Consider the following 13352-nt stretch of genomic DNA (forward strand, 5'->3'; position numbering starts at 1 on the left):
CTACATTAACATAACTTTTATTAGAGTATATTTTATAGTTATTCTATTTTGTTATTAGTTATTGTTGTTAATCTCTTCCTGTGCCTACTTTATAAATTTTATCATAGGTATGTATGTATAGGAAAAAATATACTATATATACAATTTGATATTATTTGTAGTTTCAGGCATCTAGTGGGCATCTTGGAATGTATCCCTCACAAATAAGAAGGGGCTACTGATGTATGATGCTATATTATATGATATCAGATCATACCACATTACATTATAATCACATATTATTAGCTGTTATTTGAAAGTTATTTTCTTATTATATTTTTAATGTTTTGGAATTTCCTGAACTTGTGATTACCAGGAGAGTCTTGCAAGTAATATGGGGAAAGCAGTTTTCTTTATTATTTTCTTGAGCCAGTGGTTCACTGGTCTGTTGCTAAGGTGTAGAGCCCCTTCTTTATAATATGTTCCGTTCTCTGTGTGTGTTTGTGTATAAGTGTGTGTACAGGTGCAAGAGTTATGATCTATTTTAAAAATTCATTATTCATAGATATGAATTCTATATTCTATTACATATTCTTAGATTTTTGCATTGTTAAATAGAGCCTTATTATTGACCACTTTGTTATTGCTGTAGTTTTTTTTCCGTCCTTCACTAGGGATACTGCTTTTAAAAAATACTGCCTTCCAAGATGCTTCTCTGTGCGAGACAACCGTGGCTTATGCCCTGAACATTTCAAGATCCTACCCTTTTCATTTACTTACTCTGAGTAGCCAACTGTCCAACATAATTCTAAAGAGTTCTGTCTTCCAGTGAGCTCTCTCTTTGCTGTTATCCGGGTTCTCCTACTATTAGAATCCCTCTTCACTAGAATGCCTTCTTTACTCTGCATGCCACCCACAACCCAGCAGTGCTGTCTCACCCACAGTCAGTCCTTCTGGTCTTGCTTACATCTGTGTTTACTTGATCACAAGATCTGGTCTTGCTTACATCTGTGTTTACTTGATCATCTCCTTCTAGTTATACCCAAGACACCAATTTGAGGTGACTTCTATTTGGTCTCATTATTTTTTCTCTCTGGTTCTTGATAAGCTATGGAGTGATTTTAATATAGGTGGCTGCTTTTAACATAGAAAACTGGAAACCCTCCAAATGCCATCTGTGACTTATTTGCGTTCTTTAATTTTAAATAATATATATAATATATATGAAAGATTTAAAGTATTTTAATTTTAAATTATACATATAATATATATGAAAGATTTAAAGTATTTACTTTAGGGTTTTCCCTCAGTTTATAAACATTTGCGAATCTTCATGATTCTGTCTTTGCTACTGTTATTTGTTCATGTGAAATGCTTTTAAGTTCCATCACCATTATAAAAATACATTGAATCAAGTAAGATTATGTACAAATTCCTTGCAAAAATGCCCCACTAATGCTATTAAGCAGTACAGTGCTTGAAACACTGTAAGGAGATGGGTAATTTGTTTTGTTATTAGATTTACTTAAAAACACTTGATTAGGGATGCCTGGGTGCCTCAGTCATTTGAATGTCTGATTCTTGATTGTGGCTCAGGTCATGATCTCAGGGTGTGAGACTGAGTGTACCATTGGGCTGAGCATGGAGCCTGGTTAAGATTCTCTCTCTCCCTCTCCCTCTCCCTCTCTCCCTTTCTACTCTTCCCTCCTGTGGGCCTGCATGGGTGCGCTCTCTCTCTCTCTCTCCCTCAAAAACAAAACAAAACAAAACAAAAAACCCACAAGATTATAGTTTCCTCATAGAACATGTTTCTAACTCTGTCTGCAGCTAGTTTGTGCAATACATATGATGAATCCTCAAAACTTAATAAGTGAATGAATAAATATTATATGTTTTGTGTAAATTTCACAAAATGGAATTATAGATCCCTTTGAAAAACATGAACACAGAAAAGTTGTAAAAGGTTAAAATTTGTTAAAATGCCTCCAAGAACTGCTTCATATGGCACTTCAGATTCAGTATTTTATTTTCCCTTTAATTGAGACTGAGCGTCCTCTAAAGGAAGTATTGTCCCAAGAGGCCATGCCCCATTCACTCTGGACACAACCCCAGTGGCATCAGTATTAGAAGAAGAAAGCTCAAGGCAAATGTCATTTCATATCAAATGCAACATCAAAATTAAAAATGCCCTAAAAGGACCTCAAAGCAAACCCACAAAGGTGAGGTCATTGCCAAACTTACCCTGAGGTGGCTTCTGTTTTATCATGCCTCACAAGTTTGAAAATAAGCTTTCATATTAGCCTATCATGATGCATTAGGAATATGATGTTTTCCCAGTATAGAAAAGAAGGGTAGACAATATAGATTATCACTGACCGGGAAGATAGATCTGTAACAATTATTCACTGAGGTGTAATGGTAGAGCTGCCTTACTGTTTGCAGGTGTGAGTAATACAAAGTAAGGAAAAGTACATGGTTTAACACTACTTATTTCCACCTAGTTTCCAGGAAAAAAAAAATTCATATTCTCTGCATTTCTTAACTCAAAGAGAAATTTTCTGGCAGCCTCTGCAGACTAATTAGTAACCTGAGATAATGAGAGTAGATTATACTGTACTTTATTACCATGACTCCTTACTTGGACTCCCAAAGTCTTCCTGTGGATGTGTGGAAATTCTTGCTCCATTGAAGCTCTGAAGATTAACTGGCAATCTGATGATTTGAGGTCTTGCTATAATAAGGTGGAAGTAATCAATGAAAACATTTCCTGATGAATCTGGGCACTTTGCAGTTCATTCTGAATTGTGCAATTTTCTAAGAAAATAAAAAACTCAGTTCAGACCACCTGCACTTGGACAAGCCTGCTTAAAGGAGGTGTATCTTGGGTGGTTGGGGTATGGACATTGGGGAGGATATGTGCTATGGTGAGTGCTGTGAAGTGTGTAAACCTGGCAATTCACGGATCTGTACCCCTGGGGCTAGTAATGCATTATATGTTTATAAAAAAGTGAAAGAATTAAAAAAAAAAAGAGTAAAAAAAAAAAGAGGTGTATCTTGATCTTTTGTTACAGATTATCACACTGTTGCAAAAGTGTTACATATATTCAGGTTCTAACACACTGCCTGAGACACAGGAGAGACCCAATAAACATTTGTTTAGAAACAAACGAACACATGAATATACTGCATCTGAGAATTCATTACTGTGAATTTTCGGTTTCTTGTGTTTTGTCAGAACTCTGATGTACTTTAAAGACTCAAAATAGTTTAGATTATTTTACCCCAGCATGATGCATTTGCTCTGCTACTTCCTAGCCATTTTAATTGAGGCTAAAAACTTCAAATTGAATTCCAATGTGTCCTTTACTAGCTTACTGTTTTCCAAGCCAATCCGTACAGCGATTGTTTTTGCATTCCAATGCAATCCATTATTATCACTTGGCTAAACAAACACAGCTGGGTGGTAATGAATGAAGTTTCTACATTTATGGATAAACTTAGCTGTAATGCTACTCTACAGCTCAATCTCTAAAACAGAGGGAAACCACATAACAATCCCACCCACCAATTTAGCAACACAAAAGATATGAATGTTATGTTGATATAGGAGGGACAATTCCACTGGAAAAGTTCCTTAGCTTTTATTATTAAATGCAAACTAATTTAGATAGGACGATAAATGCAACACAGTCATTCCATCCTTCCACGGGTAATTTATTTTAACTTTGAGGAAAATAATACATAGTTTGTTACCAACTTAGGAAACAAATAGTATCAGGGACTTGCTATATTGAAATACATGGCATCCTGTTAATTGTCTAGATTTAGTTTCCAGTCACAAAAATATTTTAATGTAACAAGTCATCAAACACAAAGGGTATATTTCATTTTCATTATCTATGACTTTGATTCAGTGTAATCTCATAACCATATTTTTTAAATCCCACTGCACCTTGAGTATTAAGAAATGTTTGAATGTAAGTAAGTCAAGTCCAGAATCGATGGCTTCTTCACTGAAGACTGACCATAACAAAAGACTTAAGTTAAAATTTAAAACCTTTTTTTTTTTCCATTTAAAAATTGCCTGCCACTAGATATATGAGAAACAAGGTACAGGAGTCATGATTTTTACACTTTGCTATACATTAAATGCTTTCACCCCATGGAAGGGGTGAAAGCATTTCTAACATTGTAGGCAATTAAGTGTGCATGCTCAGTTAATGCTGGCACCTGGGAACTTGATAATTTGCGTGTACACAAAGCTCAGGCTTCCATTCACAAGCAATTTTCTTGCACAAATAAATCTGCATAACAGAAAGACCAGAAGAGATGTGATATAGCCCCCCAAAACTCAAGCCTACAATGTGTTCTCTACTTGTCAATTTGCAATTTTCACAACTGTTATCTATTAAATAAAAATACTAAGAAAGGCGCCTGCCAGGGAAATTCTTTGGGGAGCACCAAAAGATTCAGGAATGGTAATTGGCTCATTTTTGAGAATTCCCAAGCTTTTAAAAATTTTCTGTATTTGGAATATGTAGACCATGGCAGCCAGCTTTCCGTGGCTTTGAAGCCAGCATTCTTTCCTTGTACAATATGTAGTATGGAAAAAATAAGACTGACAAATAGCCAAGCAAGGTAAAAAACAATGAACACAAAGTGAGGGTTGCTGAAGGGGGAGTGCCTGGGGGTGGGGTTAGTCGGTGATGGGCATTAAGAAGGGAACTTGTAAGGAACACTGGGTGTTATATGCAACTGATGGAACTCTAAATTGTAGCCCTGAAACTAATAGTACAGTATAGGTTAACTACATTGAATTTAAAGAATTTAAAAATAAAATAACCAAAAAAAAAAAAAAATTGATCCAGTGTTTTTTTTTAACCACTAATCAGTTAAATAACTTGATGATTGCTTGATGATTTACCTTCACTTTTCAATGTTTTAAGATTCCGTTTTACAAATTTTAACCAACTCTTTCCTATATTGTTTGTATGTTATCAAATTTTGTAGATATAACAGGAATTGTCATGAATACTGAAAATAAAAATGTGTCTTTTTTAGTCATATGTATTGTACTGTCTTCCTTTCAGTCCTTCACTAAATTTTGCCTTTTTGAGCCCTCACTGGTTTTGATGAGGGAGCAGGAGGCTGGCTGACACAAAGCAAAAGCTGGTGCCTTGCACCCCCCCCTTTCATCCGCTCCCCTCCATATGTGTGGCATTCCTCAGGCACCCCTGACTGCCATAAAATAATAAATAGTTAACTTGCTGAGATCGCAGTCCTGCAGGACAGGAGTCTCCCTTGGTTTACAAATTTCCTTGGGATTGCAACGGGGAAGTTACCTTATCAATAGCCCTAATGTCACCCTCCCCTCCATGAAAACGGAGGGGGGCGGAGGTAGAAGGAAAAGTAAATAAAGTTGAATTTCTTCTAAACCTAAATCTCATTAACAAGGATGCTTGATGGCAGGAGTGTGACATTCCACCAGGAGACTCCCAATTGTCTTTACTTGATAAGTAACCAGGCCTTCAATATCCTGGTAGTGCTTTTTTTCGCATGCGTGGGCCAGTTCTGCTTCTGTTAAGATTGCTTTGTCTGCTTTCGCGCGGGGTCCCCTGACCCAATCCACTGACGCCAAGTATGCCTGTTCAAAGGATCAATCAATCAGCGCCGTCCCCACCCAAAACTTGTTTGTACCTGTCTATAAAAACCCCCGCTTTCCCCTCGGTCGGGGTGCTCGGTTAGCTGGAGCTGCCGACCACCCGCCGGTACCTGCGTCCCAATAAACCTCTTGCTGTTTGCATCCAGTGGCAGTGTTGGATTCTTGGGTAAGGGGATCCGCGGGTCTTTCAGTTTGGGGCAGCTTTGTTTTAGACCATTAAACGTAAACATCAGGGACGCCTAGGTGGCTCAGTGGGTTAAGCCTCTGTCTTAGGTTCAGGTCATGATCTCAGGGTCCTGGGATCGAGCCCCTCATCGGGCTCTCTGCTCGGCAGGGAGCCTGCTTCCCCTCCCTCCCCTGCCTGGCCTACTTGTGATCTGTTTGTCAAATAAATAAATAAAATCTTAAAAAAAAAAAAAAAAGTAAACATGGAATGTTACCTATAAACAATGTCTCCTGCTATTCATAACTGTAACCATTGCCTAGAGAGGAAAAGTAAAGGGACTGTTAAGAGAATTAAAAAAAAAAAAAATGGTGTGTTCAATGAAAAATAAATTCATTATGCTTCCAGTTTAAATATAATGGTTCTGAGACCAATAAACGACTTTGAAATCTGTGAAAGTAAGTAAGTAGCAGCATCAGGTAACAGAAAAATAAAGCACCTTATTTGAGACGAGTGTGCTTTTTATGAATAATAGCAATTCAATCTGTATGTGAAATTAACCTTTGTTTTAAAAGTGACATTAACCAACGATCTTATTTAGTACACATCCTGGGAAATATTGAATGGACGGATAACCAAAACAGAGTCAAAGCTCAAGTTGTAGTGGACAGCATTTAACAGGTGAAGACTTTATTCAAAGCTATTGTAATAGCGGAAGGAGAATTACCCAAGCAGGACTCAGTCTGAGTTGAATTCTGCTAAAACAAAAGTACAGAGAGTTTTTAAGACCTAGGATGTGGGGATTGGGTGCGAGGCCATCTGTGTTTACTAACTGGGGCTCATCAAATAGAGCTCCTACCCACCCACAGAGCCTGGGAGACACAGGTGCTATTTTTCTGGGTTCTAGGGACTTGAAAAAGACAGACATTCACAGGTTATAAAATATTTGCATCTCAAAGGGGCAGAGAAAGAATTTACAAAGATAAGTTTTCTAAAGTAAATGCTCTAAGCAAAGGGAGGTCAAGGGTTTAGAGTCTAAAATTTAGTCTGGCTGCAAAGGATTTTAAGGCCACTTTGCTCAGTAGAAATGAGCCTGGATAAGACAGAAGCGTGAAGGCCATTTTGCACATTGTCCTACTGCACTGACTGATATAACTGGAGTATAATGAGTGGTAGAGAGCACTGGGGACTTTAAGAAGCCTATGGCCTGCTCTGAAAATCCCTCTCCAGCTCCTCCTTCCACCACTGGGCATAGGTTTTCTTTCTCCTTCACGTCTCCCATCGGTTGTAAGGCAGTGGCAACACCTCTAAATTAAGACAAAACCCTTGTTCTCAGAATCTGGATAAAGAGCAACTTATCCCAGCTATTACGGTCAGAATGTGTTCCCTTAAAATTCATATGCTGAAATCCTAAACCCCAATGTTTCAACATAAGGAGGTGGGCTCTTTGGGCCTTTAACTGGCACCCTTCTAACAGAGGCTCCAGAGGGACCCCTATCCACTTTCACCCTGTGAGGCAACAGGGAGAAGGTGCTGGCTATGAACCAGAAAGAGAACTCTCAACAGACTTCAATCATCCTGGCATTTTGATTTTGGACTTCCAGCCTCCAGAACAGTGAGCAAAAAATGTCTATTGTTTATAAACCTATTCAGTCTGCAGTGTTTTGTTACAGCAGACCTAATGAACTAAGACATTGACACTCCATTGGATGACATTTCTCAGCTCCCGTGGAGACCCCTGGAGTCCCAGCACACGTGAAAAATAGCTCAGTCACGGAATGATAGTGCAGGAGAAAAATACCCCCAAATCTTTAAAGAATTGTAATGAAAAATCTTTATATATTAAACCCCTGAGATTTTGAATATGTTTATGACAACAGCTCATATGTGACTTATCTGAGAATAGAGGAGAATAGAGTTTAGTTGAATTAAGAGCTGGGTGGTTACAGATCCCTTAGATCATCTCCATTTACATATTCGTCCAACGACAGAAGGTGGTGAGCAAACTTCAAATAGAGCTTTCTCATACTTAACAAAAATTTAGTTACTTGAGTTATAGATGACATGTGGTTTATAAAAAAAAAAAAGCTTGTACTTTATAAGCTAAGTACACAGACTTCAAAGCTGACATTTTCTTAAGAAAAGTAAACTTTAGGCTTAGATAGAGGATCACCTTTTACCTGTAGGTGATGGCACACTTTCCTGGAGACAGTTCTGAAACTTCCCTTAAAAATAATGCCTTAAGCATGAACTTGGAGCATTGAGCATTGACTGCTCATAGTGGCTTGACTAAAGCTCCAAGTCCCGTACTACGACCGTGGCAAGGAAAATTTTGAGGACAAGAGTTACTATTCTACCTCAGTATGATAAAATAACCTTGGCCAGATTTATAAAAATGATTAGGCTGTGAGCAAAATGTCTTCAAGTCAGTGGTTCTACAGAGATATAAAGTACAAGATATATACTGTTAAAATCGGGGGAAATAAACTGTTAAATGGGATTAATTTATAATATCCATAAGAATACCAAAGATCTTCCTGAGGAAAAAAAATATACATTTGCTTTCACCTTATTGATACTGAATAGTTTCTTGAAGCAACTTTCTAAAGTAGAATATTAAGCTAAGGTTATCAAAATGTACACTTGTCTTCCTATTTGCCATGACAGGAGAACAATGTATCTGTTTCACGAAGAAGCTAGGTCAAATCGTTTAGGTATAAGTAGAAGGATTTGTACATTGTCATATAATATATAGAAATGCAAGTTGGTCTTCCACATACAGTGAAATAATGTGACAAGGATCTGGAGGATAATAGGGAAAGAAGAATCTTGGGGAGGGAGTAGGTCATGGGGACACTCCATGAATATCCCCCCCCTTAAGAAAATCTGCTGTGGGATATAGCTGATGGACAGGCTCCAGCTGCTATCCATTCCTTTGGGTGCCTCTTGTATTTTCACCCCAAGACCACACCTCCACTGGGCTGCTTCCAGCCAATGACAAGCAGGACGAGGAGGCTCGTAATGGACCATTCTTCCCCATCATTGTGGGAGTCCTCTGGTGGGAAACTTCTACCTCAAGAGGTAAAAGTGTTACCTGGTGAGCCTGGCTGAAACTTTCTCAGATCGCACTATGTCAAGGTTTTTCCTATCCATCCTGCATTCTTTCACTCACCTTGTCTGGAGATCTGACATGCAGCGTGCTATGAGAAAGATCGACTCTGAAGGTTTCTGCCTTATTCCATCATAGACATTTTCCCCAATAACTTTCTTGCAGATCTAATCCCATCCTGGCACCTTGATCTAAGAGGCCCTTACTGGTTTTGAGATCACACTACTCACCCCGGGGAGTACTTTTGTTTTCAGAATGAGACATTGTTTTGTTGTACTTTGTTTGTTTGTTTTTGTTTGTTTTTAAATAAGACATTGTTACTGAAACATGACAAATGTGGGGCGCCTGGGAGGCTCAGTGTTTTAAGCCTCTGCCTTCAGCTCAAGTCATGGTGTCAGGGTCCTGGGATCCAGCCCCACATCGGGCTCTCCGCTCAGCGGGGAGCTGCTTACCTTCCTCTCTCGCTGTCTGCCTCTCTGCCTACTTGTGATCTCTGTCAAATAAATCAGTTTGCCAATGTAGCTTATATCCCTGCTCAGCAGGGAGTCTGCTTCCCCCTCTCTCTACCTGCCTCTCTGCCTACTTGTGATTTCCTTCAAATAAATAAATAAAATCTTTAAAGAAAAAAAAAAAAACATTACAAATGCAGCAACCAATACTTATGGAGAAACAATGTGTTGAAGGTCAAAGATAGGCCCTAGAGTTTTAAAAAAAAATAAAAAACAAAAAGTCAGCATGTAGGGACGCCTGGGTGGCTCAGTTGGTTAAGCAGCTGCCTTCGGCTCAGGTCATGATCCCAGGGTCCTGGGATCGAGTCCCACATCGGGCTCCTTGCTCGGCAGGGAGCCTGCTTCTCCCTCTGCCTCTGCCTGCCTCTCTGTCTGCCTGTGCTCGCTCGCGCTCTCTCCCTCTGTCTCTGAAAAATAAATAAAATCTTAAAAAAAAAAAAAAAAAAAAAAGTCAGCATGTAGAATTGATAAGTTATGTAGTAGGTAAATCTTGAACACATTATCTTCTTTTTTCCATTTTGAGATTTTTAAACCATAAACATCTTAATACAAACTCACTCCCAGTTAACCTTCCCTTTTCAGGGTAGCAAATACTGTTCTTCTTGTTTATAACACAGCTCTGTGACCAATACAGCAGAAAACAGTGAGGATAAGGAGACCAACTCTCACATTTGAGAAAACAATGTGTGATATGAGAACTAACAGAGTAGGATAGTTTAGAAACATAAATACACTTCGACAAAACATCTTAAAGAGCTGAATATAAAAATGCATGGAACTTAGATATCAACATTTAAAGCTGATTTATTTTTATTTTTAGTGTTGTAATACCTACGTACAGTCCCAAGAATTGGTAGCTATCACATGGCTATCATAGCTTAAGTTTTCATTTCAAAAAAGCAAGAGGAAAAGCTCACTACAATAATGACAGGGACCTGGGCATCTCTGGCAAAATTCACAATAGAAACTATCTAACAAAAGTTTTAGCCTTCCACAAAGTTGTTTGTAGGAGCCAGATAGTCAATGACAGATTGGTTTAGTCTCAGACAAGCTGCACACAAAAAGATCTAATCAAGATGAGAAAAGCAGTGGAAGAGAGAGACTCAAGCCACTGCTCTTCCTCAAATCACTGAAAATTAAATTATTCCCAGCTGTATCTCAGCAGATATCTTTGTAAAAGATAAAACAAGTTTCGCCTTAAATAAATGGTAACACCTATGATTTGTCCAGACCATTTTAATCCACCAAAGAGTACAAAAAAAAAAGAAAGTTAGACTTAACCTTTAAAATAACCAAATGTTATGCCATGACCCTAACTCTATGAGCATTTTCTATGCACAAAATATTGAGAGATTAAGCTTTGTATGTATACCACATGATTCATGTCTTACATACCATGTGTACACCACATAGGATACTCCCATGTACGCAAATATGTTTGTTTTGTATGTGTCACATAAAACTTCGCCTACACAAATATGCAGAGGTATATAGGCACTTTCAAATTTTCCATGAATATTCTGTCTGGTAGCATTCTAATTTATATACAAACCTCAGAAAATTGTGATCTTCACTGAGTGACATAAATTGATTTTGTTGACTACTGTGTCTGCTTTGTGTTTTACAAGGACTAAGAGTCAAGAAGAAAGCCTGACAGATGGAAGCTGAATGCCCTCGCTGCCCCACAGGCGCTAGAGGAAACAATGATTTAAACTTCTCTAGATACCGCCATTGTGTGCTCTGCTCTCTCGTATTTATTATGCAGCAAGCACTATGTACTTATTACCTAAGAAATGCTTTATGCCTTTAACACCTAGCCATAATCAATGAGAGCTAATTCAATGATCTCCATCCTTAGAAGTAGTATCTTTTTTAAAAATTTATATCATTTTTTTTAATTAAAGATTTTTATTTACTTATTGGATAGAGAGAAAGGGATCACAAGAAGGCAGAGAGGCAAGCAGAGGGAGAGGGGGAAGCACGCCCCCGCCAAGCAGAGAGCCCGATGTGGGGCTCAATCCCAGGACCCTGAGATCATGACCTGAGCTGAAGGCAGAGGTTTAACCCACTGAGCCACCCAGGTGCCCCAATATCTTTATTTTTAGAATTAGAAATCACCCACAATTATGTTGCCAAAATAAGCTCCAGTATTTTCTGGGAAAGTCTCAGAATCACATAGACTTTGAATCATTTTGAGGCCATGTTGATTTCTTTTGAAAATAGATATATTCGATAAATCAATAGTTCAAAGGCACTAAGCTATTTCGGGAGTGGAAGGGCAGAGTGGTATATCAGCTAGAGATGGATTCTGCAGTGCATGATTCCTTCTCCCTCTTACAGAGAATTCCAGTTTAGTACATTTGTTTTATATGTCCATGATGACCTAGGTTTTCCCACTGGTAGGAATTAAAAGTATATTGCTACAGGATCTCTTATGTCAGCAGAACAAAATTTATAGTAACTGTATCAGAAAAAAAACTAGAAGTTAGCTTAACTAATTTTTAATGTTCTGCCTGAATCTAATGGTCTATACATTTCATTTCGTATAAAAATATTATTTTAAAAAGGATTTATGCAAAAAAACAAACACAATTAACTCTGGATAAACAAAAATGGGGTATTTATTCTATGGGGTGCCTGCTGGCTCAGTCAGTTGAGCGTGCAACTGTGTGGTGTTTTTTTTGTTTTGTTTTGTTTTGTTTTTAGTAACATATAATGCATTATTTGTTTCAGGGGTACAGGTCTGTGAATCATCAGTCTTACACAAGTCCCAGTGCTCACCATAGCACATGCAATTCCCAATGTCCATCACCCAGCCATCTCATTCTGTGAGTCCAAGCACCACGCTGGGTGTAGAGATAGGTGACTTACACATAAAATCTTTAAAAAAATAGGGTATTCTCTACAGAACATAAATGTAAAAAAGATATGAAATCTTATCAAATTTAATGGAAATTTGGCAGTATTATGTATAAGCAGTAAGTTTTTCTTTGTTTACCAAATAAAGTTTTTCCAGTTTAGAAGTATTGCCCAATTGCTTGAAATATTTAAAAATCCAGAGAATCTTCATGAATATTTTTATCTAATGAAACTAGGATTAAAAAATAATTTGGGAGCTGACCAACTTAGTAACAACTTAATAGCCGGAACCTGATTAAATCATTGTTTACTAAGCTCTGTTTTCAAGGTTCTTGGGGAAATACTCATGTGTATTTTATTTTATTTATTTTTGTTTGTTTCAAGTTTCTATTTAAATTCTAACTGCTTAACATATAATATAATATTAGTTTCAGTAGTAGAACCTAGTGATTCATCACTTATATGTAGCACCCAGTGAATCATATGTATTTTATATTTTGTTTGCTTCTCTTAAGGCCAAAAATGGAACATATGAAGACAATGTAGTTGAGAAAAATAATAGAAGATGAAAGACAAGAAACAGAGTAATAGGAGAATGGCTTTTGTATCCACGATATGTGGACAAATGAAGTATATGCTACTTGAAAATCCTGCTGACACTGTAAGTAGTTTTAACAACTAGTTTTTTTGTGTGGTTCTCTTTGACAGAGCATCTCCTTTTATTGTGACTCAGCATCCCATTCTGATGCATTGCTCTATTGGTCTCGCACCATACTCTGAGACATTAGAATAATCTGTTATGTAGAAGATATTCCAAAGGGGTTAAAAATTTTGCCTCAAAAAGAAACCTCTGCCATAAACTGGTATTTACAAGCAACACCATTTAATAACCAGAAAAGTCAGGAGAGAGATATTGGAAAATTTGCAGGACATCAGACCACAAGAGTTATGGTGCATGGCTGAGAACTGTGCCTTCAACCCAGAACTGTAAATGTTTTGTGCTTTTGAATGAGATGTTCAGTCAGATATTGCTGCAAGAGGAGGCAGAAGAGAGGTTCTGGGGGACAAGGT

This window comes from Mustela erminea, chromosome 13 (genome assembly GCF_009829155.1).
Source record: "Mustela erminea isolate mMusErm1 chromosome 13, mMusErm1.Pri, whole genome shotgun sequence".
In the NCBI taxonomy this organism is placed as follows: Eukaryota; Metazoa; Chordata; class Mammalia; order Carnivora; family Mustelidae; genus Mustela; species Mustela erminea.